This window comes from Indicator indicator, chromosome 13 (assembly GCF_027791375.1).
Source record: "Indicator indicator isolate 239-I01 chromosome 13, UM_Iind_1.1, whole genome shotgun sequence".
Lineage (NCBI taxonomy): Eukaryota > Metazoa > Chordata > Aves > Piciformes > Indicatoridae > Indicator > Indicator indicator.
This window is the reverse complement of record NC_072022.1, coordinates 6,078,668-6,098,537: the sequence shown is the minus strand read 5'-3', so window position 1 is coordinate 6,098,537 and position 19,870 is coordinate 6,078,668.

Genomic DNA, 19,870 nt, shown 5'->3' with positions numbered 1-19,870 from the left:
TTCTAAATTACTTGATTGTCTTAAAACCTATTTTTAGCTCCTGGTTCCTGCTACTTACTTTACAGCTAATGACTACTTGGTGTAATTTTGTGTCTGTTACTTTACTGAAGGAACATATGAGAAGTGTGCAACCTGTTTGGAAGTACAGATCCTTCACACTTCCTATCCAGAAGTCAATGAAAATTGTGTTTTGGAAGTCTTCTGTGTGTAAGATTGCTGCAGCTGATGAAATGATAAAGTCTCATTCTCTTGAGTCCCTTGGGGCAGTGTTTAAGGCACCAACATGTATAAAAGAGACTAGGAAATAATTCCAAATTGTGCATAAAATGTGCAAACTGCTTCCTTTAGCCTGATCTGCTATGTCATTATGTGGGAAGGGTAGCTGACTACAGTGTTAAGAGAGTTAGGTTGGCGCTTCAGTCCTTCTCCTTCTGTACACTTCTGTGCATTGTCATTTTAAATCTTACATGGAAAGCAGAGGTTTTTAAGACTAAGGCCATTTCTGGGCATTAGAAATGTATGTTTACAGGCTCCTTCATAAGGAGCCTTTTTCAGCTTGTCATTGCTTACTCAAATCCCTCTTCAGGTGTTTGTCATGTACAATATTCTTTCTATTTTGATTGACATAGGGTGGCATGCCTGAAGTTTGATCTGGTTACATTGCAAGTGATCTCTAGGGAATAAAGGTGGTATGTTACCAATCAATACAGCAACTTAGTAAATCAGAGATGATGAGTGTCATTTCAGTTCTCTAGAGCTTGGTCTCCATGAAAAGTGAATGAGTGTCTGTTACAGCTACAGGTCTTGGGCTGAGATTTTCATAGGAAATTAAGCATTACATAGTAAATTAGATACCTTTAAAGACCTGGATCTGAAGAAGCATAACTGAAGTCCCTCTTTTTACACCTAATGTCTGTAGATAAAGTTTCCTGTTAGTATAGTCACATTAGGCCATTTAAAAAAAAAAGTTATTTAGAATAAGAATGGCTTTGAATAATAAGTAGAGTCTTTTTATTTCAATAATTAAAAATAATAAATATTGGCCAGGGTAGGAATGAAATTTTTGAGAAGTTGTGAAAATTTTGATTATTTTCTTCATTAGAAGGGAGGACTAAAAACCTTCCTTTCTCTGGCAGGAACGTCTTCCAGCACTGGGGAGAAGCCGGAGTGCTAACAGAAACACTCAGCACCTACCTAACACCAGCCCAGCCCTCTGATGGTGGTACTAAATTTTGACATTCAGAAAAACTTCTGTGCTAGTGTTGCCATAGCTCCCTGAGCTCAGCACCTGCAATCCAGCTGCCTCCCCACTGCGATGACTCATTGACATTTCAACACTCTACTTCGTCCACCTTATTGACTCTCCAACTTCCTGCCTTATTGCTTTGTTCTCTAGTTCTTTGTACACTTTTCCTGATCCTGTTCTACCCATCTTTTATTAGACAGATGTCTACAGCTCATCTGACTCTGAAATTTTCATTTGCCTTATAGGATGTCTTATTATAGCTTTTCTACTGGTCTCCCCACGCATCTTTTCTTCCTGTCCAACTCTGGTCCACAGAGCACACTTAGAGCAGTCTGAATATCTGGACATTACCTCAAATTATTATTCATGTAACATAGGATATTAACTAACAAGCAGTCACACCTGGTCATGAATAAAATGGGTCTAATCTTACTGTTTGAGTTACTCAAGCCTTATAAAGATTTTCAGCGTTTAAATTTCAGTATATGCTATAGTTCATTACAGAAAGAAATGAGTGCAGATATCAAGTTCAGCTACTTTATGTGCAGTTGGCCACTGTGCACAAAAAAGACCTTAGAAGTTGTTTTTTCCCTTAATCTGTGTAATTTATTTGTTTAGTACACTTGTGCATACCTGATGATCCCATTATTTTTAAAAGCTTTTTTTTTTTTAAATGCAAATTGAGTATTTTCCTCTTGCAAAAAGTAAAACAGGCTTTCAAAGATGAGGTTAAAGCTGATCAAAACTTTCTTATTATCACCCCAGGTTTTTTTACAGAATATCAAGAAAAAGCAGAATTATTTTGGTGCCATTTAAGTAAGGTCAGGTTCTGGGCAGAAGTGTCTGCATAGTAGACAGTCTATTAGATATGACATGGTCTTTTTTATACCACCAAGAATTATTAGTTATGGTGTAGTAGCTTTTTTAGTTCCTTGCTAATAAGGGATTGTAGACTTAATACATCTAGAAGAATATGAATTGCCTGATTCATTTTATATATCACAACACTGTAAATTTTATTTCGGTTGCAGTCTGATCCTGTATTGTACCAAAAGCCCTTCTGTGAAATGCCAAAGATCTCAATTTCTAATACATTTAGAATTCTGAATACCTCAAGAAATTTTGTTCATGAGTCTTAATGGCACTCTTTGGACTAAATACAAATGGGGGAAGTGTATTTACAGCCAATTGCTGGTTGTTCACTCTCACTAAGTATAACAGAGCTTATAGTGTTCTGGACCTCAGAAGATCTAGTCCCATGGGAGATTTCAACAACAAAATGTTATGCTTTTAATCCTGCTAGTATATTATCACCTTAAATACATGAGTAATGCAACTGACTTATCTGGGACTGCTCAAGCCCCTAGAGTTGATAGAATAGTTGTAGGATCACAGCCTTAGTGTGAGAGAGAACAGTTTTTTGGGGATTTCTTTTTTCAGTTCAGGAGTCCTTTTGAGTGAAACTAAGATTATATCACCAGGTTTATGGCATTGTTTCACTTTGCAGTTACTGTCATAAACCCCAGATCAATGTGGTTTCATTGTGTATATTTTACATATTTCCAAATAACGAGTTTGTGATAAGCCATTTTTCTTTCTTTTATCCACAACAGTTTTTGTTACATGACTTCCAAATTTCAGTGCCTAATATGATCTTTGAAAAGCTATAAACTTTTAACAGACTTTTACCATAAAGTGAGTGAATAAATTGCCAGGGAGTCTGTGGTTTGATCCCAGGAAATCCTGATTAACAGCCTTTAGGTTTTGGGTTTTTTATTTTTTTTTTTTTTAAGACCACCCTGAATACATTGTGGAAAACAGCTGACTCATTTTATGGCCTTTTTGACTGTAATCCAACCTACTAAATCTATAGCAATTTTTTTTTTTAAAAACACCAAATGAAGACAGGAATATTTCTTCATACAAGACCATATGCTGAACACACTTCTTACTCTGTTTAGTTCAGCCTTGTTTAATCCTGTATATTTGCTAACCACAGTAAATCTATTTTTAATATAAAAAGGGCTTAATCCAAAACCAGTGTGATAAATGGGAAAGTAATTGTGTTCATAATATTCCTATTGATTTTCATTGATCAGGACTTACACATTTAAAAGTGAAACTAATTTGCATGTGGGTTTTAGGAACCTTCCCCATAACGTTTTTGGCAGGAAATGGAAAATGTAAAAATATTGCAAGATGACTTGCTGGATACTTTTTTTTTTTTTTTTTAAACTCTATTTAATGTGTTTTTTGCCTAAACAGTATTTTAGGAACAGGGTAGTTGCAGTTTAGTCTTCATTGGTTGTAATAACAATTAAAAAAAAAAAAAGTGCTTATTGTTAACCTACATCTTGTTATTGCTAGTCAAGCTCAAGGCACAGAGGTAAATTGGGTCATTTTGCTTTAATAACTTAGAAATCTTTGGTGCTGATCACGTTGCAGAAACTTAATTCCTTCATAGGCTAGATTTCCAGAAAGCTGAATGGGTGTTGATCATGGCGTGGGTCTGGGTAATGGCTGTAAAACATGGCCTATGGTATGAAATTGCTGTATCAAATGGCTCTGTCTATTTAGAGGATGTTTTCCTGTCCATATCCTGTGTTCATGTGCATATAGAGAAAGGATGAATTTTTTTTCTTATTAAAAAAGGGATTCTTTTGGTCATAGCATTTGCAATAATAATAATATAGATGCAAAAGAATGACAGTTTTCTATAATGCTATGACAGAAGGCTGATTATTGAGAAAATAATTTGTCTATTGTGCTAAATTTAACAAATCCTACTGAGTAAGAAAGTAATAAAAATATATATAAAAAAAGAAACCTTTGATAGTTAAGTAGCAATAAATAGAATACGTTTGCATTGTCTTTGCAATATGCTCAGATTTGCTTTTCCTTTTGAAGAAGAAATAAATTATTTTCCACATAATAGAAAATTGAGCTCACTATTTCTAAAATGCTCTCAACATAGAAAAAGGAAACCTGTTTTGATGTTAGTGCTTATCACAGCATTTAAGTGTCACCATCCCCCCTCTAGCTTTATACTCTTAAATAAAAAAAGGAAAAAAATCCTATTGTTTTCCTAGGTTCACTTCGCTTCTAGTGATTGATGTAGAATTTTACTGCCATCCAATGGCAAGGACCTATTATAGCCTAAGTAAATGTCTAATGCTTTTTGATCAAATTGCAGTCTAGGGAATTTAACTTATGTAGTACACTTAGAACTTACATCAATACATCTCTGTTCGTTACACAGTGAGAAAGAAATATGACTACAGTTTCAATTTATTCTGTGTTTCCTAATTCAATTTAACTCTGAATTACTAATATCGTGCTACATAATTACCTAAATGGATAAATCAACCTAAGCTACTCACTAGAAAGACCATTAGTGTAGAGTATTAATTTTTGTTGTGTACCTTGTCACGTTAGTTTAAAAGATTCCTTTCTCTACAATTAAGAGCATTTTCCAACTTGGCAAAATATCCTTTTGCTAAAATACTCCTCCATTTTACTTGTGTCTGGAGACTTTACAGTTATAGTACAGTAAATAGTTTTATGACTCAAATGTGTTATACAGATACAGTAAGGGGGGTTGTGCCTTTTTTCTTTTTTTCTTTCTTTCTTTTTTTTTTTTTTTTACTCTGTCACATACAAACCTCTAAGACAACTACTTAAAACTGTAATTTTGGTGTACTTTGGTGTACATATCTTCCTTGCCTTTTCAGATTCAAGGAGCAGTCCAACTTAGTAATTTTTTTAGGGGGTCTAAAAAGCAATCTAACATTAACATACTTCATTTTTTCCCAAGTATATTTAAGATACCTCTGAAGAACAGCTTCAGATCATGGGCAAGAATATAAACCCAAATCTTCATCTTGCACTACTAACAAAATAATTCAACAATTAGTGACTGTGAAAGGAAATAAAAAAATAGTTCTGCCAGGATGGAGAAAAATGTAACTATAGAATAAAGGAGAAAACTTAAATGACAGAAAAAGAATAGACTTCTATTATTTCTATTGTTTCATTCTAGCTGGAAGACTCTTCATGTACTGTCACCTTACTAGGATTGCTCTCTATTCCTCATTAAAGTCAATGGACATGCTTCCAGTGACATAGAAGACCTACACCAGGTCCCAGTCAAGCATTCCTATCTCTTGTTACAGCTACCTGCTTTCCCACATGTATATATCAATTCAAACAGTTGTAAAAACTTTTCTGGCTTATCTCAAAGATAAAACCTGTGGATATCTACTAAGCATCACATTTAGGAGCACACTGTTAGAAGTTCTATAGATCTCTTGCCATTATTTAACCTGTTTTAACAACTCTTTGGCCACACTCTTTGACTGTTACCTTAGCTGTATAGAAAGAATAATCTTTGATTAAATTACATCATTAACCTCTGGAGCCTCTCCAGCTTGTAAGATTACTGGAAATTAAGCAAGAATGTTGAACAAAGTGCCAGAGGACTCGGACATAGAACTTAAGTGCTCATGACTTAAATTCTTCACTTATGAAAACCACTAGAAAATGAACACTTTCCTTTTTCAAGTGTGTGTGCAGAGAAAATAGTACGATGCTTACAAAAAATCAATCTTAAAATAGGTGTGCATAGGCTATTTGCTACTTTAGTGCTTTAATACTAAAAGGATGGATGTAATAGAAAAGTATAAGGAGAAAATTAGGATGATAGAAAGTTGGTTATTTGGAACATTGTGTTTGTTCTGCAGTTAATATCAAGACACCACAACTGCACTTGGAAAACAGATCTCACTCTTGTGTTGCTATATTAGCAATTAAATGTAAAATGAGTGGGAAAAAAATTCTACAATTTTAAATTTGAAAATTAAAGTTTCATACAATGTTTATGTTCACAGACTTTACAACTGGTAGAAAACAGGGGTAGATTGCAATGATACCATGACATACAGATGTGCGTGGGTTTTTGCGCCCCCCCCCCCCCCCGAATTCATGTTGTAAAAGAGCACCCATCTCAGAAAAGCAGAGTAGGTAAGTGCAGCAAATGTGTTCTTCCTAGAGAATATCTATTTATTTTTAGCTAAATAACTAATTAATTTTCTAAAATGTTCTCATTGCTATAGTTCTCAATGTTTTTTTTTGCTGTATATATTCATGCAAATTTATTGAGTGAAATTGCTTTTAAATTAATCTGTGCAAAACCCTACACATTAACTTCTGTTTTAATACCCTGAGTCAATATACCTTTCATGGAGCAGATGCTTTCTCATATTCCTGAACATTCACTTTATCAGTTTCTATAAATGGATGGGAGGAAAAATTTGCTTTCAACCAATTCTTGCTTCATCTTTTCAATAATAAGTTGTGTTGTGGGGTTTTTTTCCCTTTTTATTTTTTTTTCTTTTTCTCTTTGTTCTTTGAAGGAAAAATCTGTGTGACAGCTAACAAAGCAGCCCTGGCTTTGTAGTCCTTGTTCTATGAGATGTAAGATAACAGGCTTTCTGCATGGGTCTTCATGAGTTCAGCTGGCCACAGCACATGGGCAGCCTTCAGGAAATGGGGACTTTTCCCCCCGTGTCTGGACACAGATGTGTGTGGAGGGAGCTCTCTGCTAGCAAAGGGCACTGGAGATCACAGGCGTAGCACAAAGAGCCTGGGAGTCGAGTGAAGTGTGCTTGGGCAGATTTGGGGCTATACTATTGCTCCAGTTTTCCTGCCAACACAAGCAGAGCTGGTAAAGTGGAGACCATGGAGAATACAGCATGTAGTGTTTGTAACAGGCTAAAGTTGCCTCTGCTCAGCTGTTTCCCCCACTGCAGGAAAAATCATCAGTCTATCCATCCATGACTTCTTTTGGCCAAGAGGAGGGGGAGAGCCTGTGTGGTGATACAAGGCAGCACATGTGGCCCTGCCACCAGCAAGGGAAGAGCACCCAGCCACCAGCCTCACCCTGGGAGAACTTTCTGCTCATCATCTCCCTCCTTTCACTCTCCCCACATGTTAATGCATATTCCAACAATGCATCAAAATAACCAGAAGGCAAACCACCACTGAATTGCCAGCCCTCGTTCCTGAATAAGCCACTCACAGGCAATTGCCTTTCCCCCAGTTTAATTTTCTTTGTGCGTATTGTAATGCTCTGTGCTCAGTGACAATCACTTCTGTGAAGCTGCATCTTGTTTCCTCTGACCACTAAAACTGTGATCTGCTTTACTTGCCTGAAACAAGTATCATGCACAGATTTTAATTATTTAGTCATGATTTAGCATGTGTGATAGATGGGTATCATTATCAATGGCTGCAATATCTCTTCTTTTGGCTATTTAACATGAGGAAGATGCTCTTTGTTATTAACATCTGTTCATCGGGGACACAGACCTTCTCAGCATTACTAGCACCTTCTGTTTTTGTCAGGAGAAGGGAAAGTGATCAAGAGCCTCATCAGAGCCTAATTTGGCACTGATGTGTTTTCCCTTCTCTTAGTGTAGCTTAGGTCTAAATTGTCCCTTAAAATTACAGTAGCTTTTAAAATACTGCTCAATAATTAGATCTGACTGGGCGTAGAGTAAGATGGTTCAGATATGAATGTAATGTTATGGTTGTGTGTGGGCTACAAGATGAAAAATAAGTTAATAAAAGACATGATGGAATTAGAAAATAAGATTAGTGAATCGTTTTAGCCATGAAACCATTTTCTAACTGAAAAAAATGACTAATCTTATTTTTTTTCTCCCACTAAGTTCATTCTAGTTTTTTCCACAGCACAGTGAGGGTGTTGTAGCAGAAATGTCCCCTTTACATTTACCTTGTTATTATAGTAGGCATTTTGTTAAGCCTTTTAGGGACAGATCTGTTTTGCAGTAAACCAAGGCTCTGGTTCTTCACTGCTTTCTCCAGGGATGTTACAGTGAAGGTACCTAGCTGTGTACAGAAGGGTGTCTCTGCTCAGCTGCTTTCCAGGCTGGCTGGACCTGAAGGGATGGAGGTACTTTGAGGAAAGACCACACTTGAACTTTTTTTGGCAGATTCCTCTTAAAGCAAAAGTAAACAAAGGGATTTCTGCGGAAGTGCTTGATTCTGTGAGCGCTGCCAATACCAACCAAATATAACAACGTTTGTGCTCCAGATCTGGATCTTATTTCTTCCTAAAAGAAAGCATCAAAATCTGATTATGTAGATAAAAGAGAAAACTTCTCATGAATATACTCTACATGATTAAAACTCCAGCTCCCTATGGTTTAGACCTGAAAGACATTTTAATTATCTATCTAACATCTTGCTATTTCTGGAGTTTTGACTGCAAATGTTTCTGACATAATGTTTCATGGAGTATCCTTTCCTCTTACTGTGAGGGTTTTTTTTTTTATACTCCAGATGTACAGTAAACAACAAAAGCTTGTTTTATCTTTTACTCTTCATCAGATGAAAGTGAAAGATAACTAAAAGGGGAGGAAAAAAGCTTTTAAAGAATATATTTTAATCATAGACATCTTGCCTAAAATCTAGAATCTCAAAACAACCTCTAATATGTTTTGCCAAATAGATCCAAACTACACAGAATTGAAACATTAACACTACTGTAAATAAATTAAAAAAAAATCAGCAAAGCCTCACATCTTTATTTGCCACAATCATTTTTAAAATTAATTTAAGCAAATTTCAGTCCCATCGTGTCAAACTCTAGCAAACACAGGAAAAAAAATTACAAATTGCCATAGGCATTTTTTGATTCTGAATATGTAAGGAAGGGCAAGTTAATTGCTGGAGGGATTTTCCAAATGTGATCCAGCCTATAGGGTGATACTCCTCCTAATAAGTTTCAAGTAAGAATCTAAATGCAGCATTTGAAATGTAGATATCAAGTTTGCAGGGGAATGTTTCAAAAGTTTCCATTAGGGTGACAACATAAGGGTTTTTTAAAGCATGGAGTTGTTATGTATGCTGAATGAGAAATATGAAGGGACAGGCTCAATCTGTTCCAAGTCCTCAAGTAGTTTCTAGAATTGCCTTACCACTTTTTAAATTAGAGTAATGGACTAATGGTTTACTATACCTGAAGCTTCATCCAAAGTTTCTCATGTTTCTGTTTTGTAGGTTAGTCCCTGAGTTTAATTAATCTAAAGCAGATATCTGGTATCTGTCAGGCCAGGTTTCAACCCATAGGAAATGTCTACACTGTGAAAGTGAACACAGTGACAGGATGTAGGAGCTGGTGAAGACAGTAGCTTGTGAGGCAGAGCTGTGCTGTGTAACTTGTCCAAGCAGTGTTTAACTTCCTTACCCAAGCAGTGCTCACTGCTGCACTTGGCAGCCTCTCACAGGACGTTAGCTGAAGCACAGCAGCATGCAAACACGTCTGGCATCTGAACTAGAGTCTTCATGGCAGCTGGCACCCAGACCTGTGCCAGTGAGGGCTGCACTTTGTGCTGCCATGTCGCCTATCTTCAGTAGGGTCAATAATTAAAGCAGGGTCATCAAAAAAGTTTGTAGAAGAACCCTTTAAATTAGGGGTGCAGTTTTGTGAGGTAGCCCTGTAAGTATGGCTTTTTCATATGAGGAGAAGGAAAACAGAGAAAAATGAACTAGTGAATTCATGTGTACTTTGTAAAGCCAGATTAACTGCTCGGCTGGTGATCTAGTTTGTCTTTGTGCACAATACATAACTCCATAAATTCATCAAGTGGTTCCTTCATCCATAACCTCGTGTTGAGCAGGAGTATATCTTTAGAAACCCTGTTTTTTTTTAAAGCAGTTATGTCAAACTAATTTTGTATGATGGGCTCGATCTGACATTCTGGTGCTTGGTAGCAAACATTTTCAGTGGCAGTTATTATGTTACGCAACAATAACAAAAAAATAAGCAATATTGTTGTTGGTTTCGCATTGTCAGCCAATAGGCATGCCTGTTAATAACAAGCAAGGAGATTTGTTGGAAAGGACTCCTATACCTTTTGGCTGCTGTTTTTTTTTTTTTTCTGTACCCTCGAGAAGAAATGAGTTTTTGAAGGCTGATGCAGTCAGTTTTCAATCAGCCAAATTGTAACTTCTTTGTGCCATAGGTATAGGGACATCTTAGAACCACCTCTGTGTATTAGGTGAAGTGCAGTGACACAGAAGATGCTCTCAGGAGCAGACAAGTACAGCTGATCTCCTGCCACACAGGGCCTGAGCCAGTAATACCTGCTAGATCTATGATGGCTGTGTATATGTGCAGCTCCAGTGATGTCTGGCTGTGTTTCCATGGAGGGAGGTAGAGAAGAAGGAAGTTATTTCTAAGCAGACTTAGCAGATCCCAGCTTTCGCTGAACTGAAGGCATAGGAAACCATCTTCTGGGAGCTAGATTTCAGAAAGGCTCTTTGGGCAAGGTCTATGTCTGCATTCACTCTGGGAAATCAGGTGCTTAGAATTTAATGCAGACATACTGGATAGCTCTGCAGGAGACTAGCATTGATACAGCAAGACTCATATTGCTTTGGAGGTAGCTGGCTAGTCTAACTCAACCAAGTCTGGTTTCTCTCATAATTCTGAACGAGGGTGGAGAAAGTTCTGAGCTGTCACCTTCCCCATGCCACCCATGAAGGGCTAAGAGAAGCACTCACCCTGGGAGATGTCCACCTGTGGAGGCTATCAATGTAAGGTTGCATGAGTGGTTGCTGGAGGGAAGGAATGATGCAACTCTGTGTGTAGGTCAGGAAACAGCTGATTTAGAAGCCTTCCTTGTGCTGCTTTGGCTTGGTAACTGGAGGGATTGACTGGAAGCGGTAAATGTACATAGGTGAATCCATGTGGGGTGAGGGAAAATGGTGTTTCAAAGAGGGGTGGCAGTAAGTTAAGAGTAGGTTTGTGAAGGAGAGTTCCAAGTATCAGGTTAGTCTGCTGAAGTGGTTATTCTGGTGGCTGCTAAGTTCTCTCATATCATGAATTCTGCACAATTGCATAAGGGTGAAATAGTATTCATTCCTAGCCACCATGAATAAGAACAGGGAGATGTGGACCTTCAAAAGCTTGCAGGCTCATTCCCTGAAAAACAGATTTCCAGATGCAAACATTCTTATGTTGTTGGAAGACAAACACTCAGCCAATCAGTAACAACTAATTCATGTAAAATGTGGATACTATAAATGTTGCAGTGATATGGAAATGCAGGCTTAATTTTTGCTAAGAATTTGCATTTTGGCTGGGGTAGGAGTGGTATGGCATCAAGCTCCTGGGTTTTGACCCAACTTTGGGTAAATATTGCATAGTGTTTAAAATCAAGTGGAGCTGCTGTGATTGGAAGCTAATTTTCTGGTGTTGGATGATATAGCTGGGTTGATATTTTTCTTTAGTTTAAGACTGAGTTGTGAAGACTGCCAAAGCAACAGCAAGAAAACAGTTTGTGAACTGCAAGCAGCAGTAGGTCAAGTGTCCATATTGTCTTCTGTGTTTTTTCTCTTTGCTCTGAAAGTAGCTTTAGAGTTTGAAAGGCTACTTAATCATTGCTAATCCAAGAATTCAATACCTGGAAAATTGTTATTTTCGCCATGAAATTGCTCCAAAGGTTAAAATGTCTTGTGTGCCAGCACAGCAAGTTTCCCTTGAGGCTCCATCAGGACTAAATTTAAATGGGTTTGAGTCCAGGTGATTCCAGGTGAATTAGCTTCAACCACACTGAACCTGGAAAACTGCCTCTTTCAGGAAGTGGTGAGATTCATGCCTAGAAAACCCCATTCATATTCTGCTCTAGGGGCTAGGTATAAATCTTTAGCATTCTTATTAATCTTGTAATCTGGGTTACAAACATCTGGAAAGTTGCAGAACTTTTGGAGTTCTGTAACAACATTTCCAACTGGTTATTCCTCTTCTTTTATGCAAAATAATAACTTCATTTTGTTCACATGTACCTTAAATTTTCTCACCAGTCCACTAAAGTTAAAAATCACACTACACCTGAGATATAAACACCATCACACTGGAGTTGGAAATACATTAAGCCTTATCTGTCATTACTATTGTGCAGATGTAAACGTAAGGTTCCCACTTTTTTTTTTTTTTTAATTTATTTTTTTCTCTTTTTGCCATATCACTAAGACTTTTCTGGTTATAATTCCCTTTTTGTGCTTCTATAACTTCCAGTCTTCTTCCTCTTGGGTCCTTTCTACACAGGGAAATTTTTTACATCTCATGCTCAGACATTTTGTTAACTGCTTTCTGCCACATGTGAAAGAAGTGTTAGGCAATTAGGGATGTGCTGCCTTTGACTGCTGGAGTCACCCTGGGTGTGTCTTTTGTGTTCCCCCAGCAGAAGCACTGCCGGGGGCTCCTTGTGTTACACAGGAACCATCTCCAGCAATGAGCCCAGTGTCCTCCTTTGCCTGAGTTGGAAGTCACTATCTTACTTTGCTCCCCTGACGATTTTGTGATGTCAGTAATGAACAAAGACACTACTGTAGACTTGGCAGAGTATTTCTACAGACAGCTCTTTGGTGTTGTTGGGACCAGGATTACAGCAGTGTTTCTGTGCAGTGGAACAAAATGCTGTGGTGGACTGGCAGCACACCTATGTTGGCTAGAGCCCTGAACATCCCCATTATCTGTGGCACCATGGAAATAAAGCTGATCTTGTGTGTTGGGCTTTATGTTCAATTACTGGCTCTTACCAGTCTGTGAACCAATTGGCCTCTTGCCTCTTCAGTCACAGGTTTGCAGAAGTATTTGTTGTTGGTTACCTTCTTCTTCTGTGCTCTTCTCAGAAGAATAATTTCTTTTTTTTTTTTCTTTATTCTTGGTTCTCTAGTCTGTTCAAGTCACAATCTGCTACCCAGTTATCTTGAGTTCTACTCTTTATAACATATACACATGTATAATATGTAATAATAAACAATGTATTTTGGGTCAACAGTTATTGCAGGACTGCAGTTGTATCTTTGTATCGACTCATATTTTTGCCAGACCGCTTAACAAAACCCTGATTCTGAGGGGGGAAAAAGTGAGTCAAAACTTCAGGCAGTAAGTTATCATGTTTAAGTGGCCTAAAACCTACTTAGCTGCAACATTTATTTGATATCTAACTAGTATCAAATGTATTCAGATAAAAAGTGCTCTGTATTTCAAATATTCTTTAACTTATGTTTTTATCTTTTGGAGTAAAATGAAGTTAAATGTGGGGGAAAAAAAATTAATATAGCTTGTGCCTGTGTTAAACATGAACATGTTGATGCTTTGTTTAGTTCCTTTGCATTTTCTCATGCTTTATGTGAAGGTAATATGCACACTTGGTGCCTTATACAGAGAGGTGAACTTTTCTCCAACCTTTGCAATACCTGGGGTCAACAGTGCATAAATGGAGTGAGAAGATTTTATTTGATTTTGTTGTCTGGCCATAATTAAAACCACTAATGTTGTTCTAATGCTGCCTTTGTTACAGGAATCACAGCGGTAAGCGCTGCATCTCACCTTGTGTTGTCTTCAGGAAGTCTTTCATGCTTATGTATTTAATTATCTAGCTTTCTTTTAATGTATTTGTCAAGCAATCTTAAATATATTATTGAAATACCATATCTGCAATAGTATCTCCACATAAACAAATGTGCTTTTTAACTACAGCAGTGAGAATTCCCTCTGGTAGGATTCCCAAACTGCTCTGCAGGTTGCTGGCTACAGCAGACTACCAAAACAAATCTCTTACCATGATCAAGGTCAAAGCCAGGTCAGTCATTCACAGAATATTACATCTCTTCTTGGAGGCAGGAAGCATTTGATATTTGATTTCCCTGTGCACCGTTCTTTGATGGATTTTCCTTTTCTTTCCTGCAGATGAAGAAAACGTTATGTTAAAATTGTTATATGTATTTACATATAATGACTGATATATATTTAATACTTATAGTGTCCTGGAAAACCATTAAGGAAATGTGCCTTCTGGCTCTGCAAAAGTATGCAGTGTGCTGTTCTGCTGGATTCTAAGGCAGTCCTTTGTGGCAAAGTGCGTTCACATGAGGACACTGGTTGTAGTGGCTTACATTTCACGTCAGTTATTTCAGCAAATGTTTAATCCCTAAACAGACTTCTGCAATGATTCATGGAGTTCCTCTAGGAAAGGAACACTGCTACCACTCTGGATGGCCAAGTTACCTGGATAATAATTCTAGCCTAGTTTGCCTGGATAAGACCCAGGTTTCAATTTTTCTGTGTATATGCAGGTATGGAAAACTAGCTGACTAATGTTGTGGCTGGAAACTGACTACGTGAATACATATTTCCAAATCCTTTGGTTCAGGTATTTTGGTAGCAAAAACCCCAAAAAGATTAATAAGCATCTGGGAGAACTTCTGTTTTACATTGCATGGCCTGCTTGCTATTTTAATTGAGAGATGCTGATATGTTTATTGTGCATAGTATTGTGGTTTGTGATATTAATTGTGCTATGGGTTTTTTGTTTGTGGTTTTTTTTGCTCTTCCATAGTAGGGCTAACACTGTCTTCTGTTATAAGGGATGACTAAAGATCTGGATAGGTTGTGTTATGCCTGCATCTTTTGTAAGAAAGTCTTCTCTTGTCAATATGCTGGAATGGAGCAAAACCTTTTTTACATTAGAAATGAGTAAAAATCCTATTTACTGAAATCAGATTGCTATCTGTGAGACATGATTAGGGCAGCTCTGTGTAACAAAGTCTAAGGTGATGTAATTGATAGCAAAGCATTTTCCTGAACTTAGCAGTGATGATAAACAGGATTCCCTGGCAGAGCATGCTCATACTGCAGGGTGAGAACCCTCCCTCATGCTGTCATAATCCTTCATGCAGGACCTTAACAAACTACCAATGACCAAAGGAGACTAAGATCAGAGTGTATTAAGCTAGAGGAAGAGCCTGGAGGGACCAAAGTACATATAATTTAATTCTATTCTAATTTGATCATGTGCAGATATATTTCATTGTGCTAGTTGTATTGTATGGTGCTTAGACATATCTGGTGCTCTAAGTGCTTGAATATATAAAGAGATGGAATCTGAGGTATTCACAAGCTGTGCCCAACAGGATATTAAAAATAAAAATATATTAAACCATGCAATCTATTAATTTTAAAACAGTTATTGAAAATCTTGTGAGCAACTGATTAAGATGTACTACCAAACTAGACAAAAGGTCTAATTTTTCCTGTAAAGCTAAAGAATCATGGGCAATGTTACCTGGATTGCAAATAGCCCAGAACAATAAAAAATGTTGCAAATATGAATAATAATCTGGGTTTATCCTGGTAAGTAGGGAGAAAAGTAACATGAGAAATTTTTGTGAACACACACTCCTATACCTTTCATGAGGATAAGCACTGCTCAGTTCTGTACAGGTGAGCCCTATAAATAATGTTTATCTGTTTACACCTTAAGAAGAAAAACAATTTTTTTTTTCTTCATCCAGAAATTTAAAAATAAATTAAATAACCCTGAGTCAGATACCACAACAATGCAAGTTTAATAATAGTGCTATGATATGCCCATTCTTTGCATTGAAGTCTGTAAAGCATGAGCGTTGTACTCAAGATTCTGCTCCTTTAGCATTTGCATAGATTTAGTCACTTAAAAAAGCAGCCACACACAGAGAAACTTGCTTAAATGCATATTTGACTCATCAAAGTTTCAGCTGTACTGATTTGTTCTGTTGCTTGTGATGAGATGAAAGGCAGTGTATGAGGTATAGTGGTGCCTAGATGGGTAAAATGTAGTTTGTAAAACAAAAGTTCCCTTAGTTTGCTGAGCTATTATGTGGGGTAAAGGAACATGTACTGATACCGTTGCAGGGTAGGAAGCATGGAAATAGATGCTAGGTACTTCTTTGAATACATCCATAGATCATGGCCAGAGAGAGAGAAGGCGCTCCCATCTGAATAAATTACTCAAAAAGTGGTTTTATGTACGTGTTCACAAGAGTATTTTAACCCCAGCAGCCTTCTCAATAACAAGATTGCTTGACTATTTTTTGGTTTTGGGCCCAGCTCAAAACAAGGCTCAGCTTGGTCAGGATAGTCTGCAAGTTGTATATACTCAAGAGAAGTTGTGCTTCAGACCTATGATTCTCTGTTTCCACTGACTCATGTTGTACTCATGTTGGCATTTATGTGTTGTTATTCCTGTGAAGTAAATCCTAAAGCAGAGTGTCTATGATGAACAGCTGGCTTTCTCCTGTTTTTCTGTACAATCTTTCAGCTGCTTGTCAGTAAAGACTAAGATGGTCGAAGAGGGAACCTGCTTTTGAAGTTTTTAGGGCTCATTACCTTCCTGTTTATTCTCTTAACCTCCATTGTCCTGGGTGAGATACTAAAAATTTTTGTTCTTTTTGGAAAAGATGCAAAAAGTGTAATGTTCACGAATTTCATTGCAATCGGTTTCACAGTTTAACTGACCAGGAAGCTGAAGCTGAGTTGAGGGGTGCCAGACATTTTCCATAGGTACTTTTTGACAGAGAGTAATATTCAAGGTAAGCACTTCTCCAAGTCTTTCAAGAGCAATGTAACTGCCATACAGAAAGTTACAGATGTGATTTTCATCACTTGCATTAAATCAAAACCTGAAAAGATAGAGACTTTCTTCTATCAAGGAAACCTGTAGTTGCTGGGCTAGTACAATAAACACAGTGGTGTTTGATCCAAAGAGCCTCACTGAAAAAGAAACACATAGATGCACATAATGTACCTTTTTGGTTTCTTCTCTCCAATTATGCTAACAAGCTTCATGCTGAGAAAGGATTAGGGCTGATGGACAATCAAAGACAATGCTTGCCTCTTGGTAAAAAGGTGTGAAAAGATATAGGCGCTAGAGCAGGAGTTATTAGGCATACCTGCAGGAGGCCATATGACTAAGTTAGGCCATGAGAGACTGAATTATAGAAAATGCTTAGTCACTATTCTAAGCTCTTCAATGACATCTTTAACACCTTTTGATTCAAAAGGAAAAGCCACAATGCAAATATTCCCTCTGCAGGTTCTGCTCAGTGTTTGCGGCTCAGCGGGGCAGCATGACACCTGGCTGAGTAAAATTCCCAGTGGGAGACCTGCACTCACCCTGCCAGCGGGGCACGGGCACCTGCAGGCGCTCAGAAAGCAAAGCTGAAGATTAAAGAGGCAGGAAGGTCCTATGGAATAAACCCTCTATCCATTTCATTCTGTATTCTGCAGTAGGAGAGGAGCGAATTAAAAGGCAGAATCAAAAGAAATGTTATGTAAGACCCGCTAATACTTTTTATTAACTGTATTATTACTTCTTTGGAGCACTTCAAAGAATAGCCAAAGCAAGATGGCCAGGGATAGACAACGTTTCTTGTTCAGTTTCATCACTGAGCAATTATGATTAACTTTATAAAAATAAAATTTTATATGCATTTTGGCTTAGTCTTCTCTCCCAATCTTTCCTAAAGACATTTAACTTAAATAAAATTGATCAAATATTTCTTTTTTATTATTTAAATTACCTTAAAAAAATTCTGTTTATTATCCCTTTAAAGTTTATTCCTAAATTTGCATGTGTGGTTCTTTTGGAACACCATAATTATATCTTGCCTGCTTGCTGTTTTTATGGACTATTGATACTAGCCTGTGAAATCCAGTGGTCTCCAATTGAACTAATCATAAAATACTATGTAAACATCTCCCTGAATCAAGAATATATATTAAATTACATTCCACACAGACAATGTGAAATAAAAATATTGTAACTGAGAAATGGGTATCTAATACAAATGTTATTAATGTACCTCCCAAAGACTGCTCAGAGGCAAAGGTGACCACAGGGGCGGAGGTAGATGGTTACAGGCTGCCTTCTCTAACATCTGTGTAAATAGTGGAGTGGTGGCCCCTCTAAGTTACAGGGGCTGCAGTTTCAAATATTAAACTACAAAAAAGTCTGTCTGTGACTGTAAGGAATTGCCTCTAGTATCTCTTCTTTTTTCTTTTTGGCTGCTGGTATTAAGAAAAATACCAGAAGACCACCAAGGAAGAAAGGGGCAGGAAAAGGACATAAGCATAATGAATGCCAAGATATAATTGACACAGTAGCGGCTCATACTGTCTGTTCTTTTTGTGGAGATGTTATCCTTTGCATGTTGGTAATGCTAGTCTTCTAAAGAACCATGTTGAACAGGCTCATAAAGCCCCCAGTTATTAAAAAAAAAAAAAAAGTTGCTTCTTGAAAAAATATTCTTTTTCCCTAAAACCCAAATATCCTGAATACCAAAACAGCTGAGCAGAATGTTTAGAATAAGTTTTGATCTCAAGAAAAGACAGTTAACTGTTAAAAATAGCTTTTAAAATGATTATTGCTGTAGAGGCATCAGCAGTCTAGAGGGAGGATAGATAGGTTGTTTAAAATGTGAAAATAAGACATTTTATTTCCAGATTTTCCTGTTAGACTTCCCTAAAAGACTATTTCCTTGTGGCTCACCTATGTGCGATTCCCACCCCTAAAGCCACCACGTTCAGCTTCTGTTTGCAAACAGGTGTCAGTGTAAGGGGCCATGTGAGAATGCAAATATGAACATGTGTTACAATTTATAACTTGATTCACAATGTGTTGTTTTAAGGATGTATGGAAGGAAAATGTGGTAGAATATAGATGCAGCCTGCTCTCTATATAGGAAGATAATATGTTGGAAATGACCAGTTCTAAATTTCAGCCTTTCTAGTTTCTCTTCAGTGGATAGAAATGTTGACACAGTGAGGTCTTATGAACAGTCCAAATACAAAAATATCAGTAATAAGAAAATTAGAGAAAGTTTAAAGTTTTCCATTGCAAGTGGTCACATGAGATTAATATCAATGACAGCTTCTGATTGTAATTCATCTAGGTGAAAACTACTTGTTAATAAATTTGGGTAGAGAAAACAGTACACTGAATCAGAACGCTTGTGCTGCGCATTGTGGAAGTATTTTGGCATCATTTTTTAAGTTATCCTAAGTGAAAACGCTCCATGGTACATGAGGATTTTTTTTTTTTTAATTGTGAGGTTTAGTAATGATCTACAGAGATTTTTTTTCCCCCTGGACTCTTATCACTGGGACTTGAGTCTACTGCAGGTGATTTATGTTCATAAATAGCACTTCGAATATTTCCATCTCCACTCCTTGTGTTTTTATATTTTCCTGTAAAGCATATGTTTCAGGTTTGAGTTCCAGTCTAGACTGAAGCTTTTATATCTTCCAGTTTCTGTTGGGAGTGAATGCATACAGAGACAGGAGAGGAAGTATAATACAGAATTGCTAATACCTTGGTGGCAATGTAATTTACCTGGTTAGTACAGAAGTTAAGTTAGCTTTTAATGACTGGAGGTAGAAGGCAAAATAAGCAGATATTTTGTAACCATGCAGAAGCAAATATTAGATGCACTGCATGTGGTTCTTCTCTACAGAACTTCTGTAAATTGCATTGATGATAGTCTTCCCTGTGACAGTGCTGGTGGAACAGCTTGTGTGAAAGAAAAGCAATCAAACAACCAAAACCCAATTACAAAACACTAAAAAACCCCAAAGACTTATTTTTTGTGATTTTTGTGTTTTGACAAATGAAGGTTTTAACAACCTGCTTGTTTCCAAATAAAACCCAATACTCTTCAGTTAAAAAAAACCCCAAACCTCCAATCACCCCTTCTTTCTGTAATGTGGTCCCT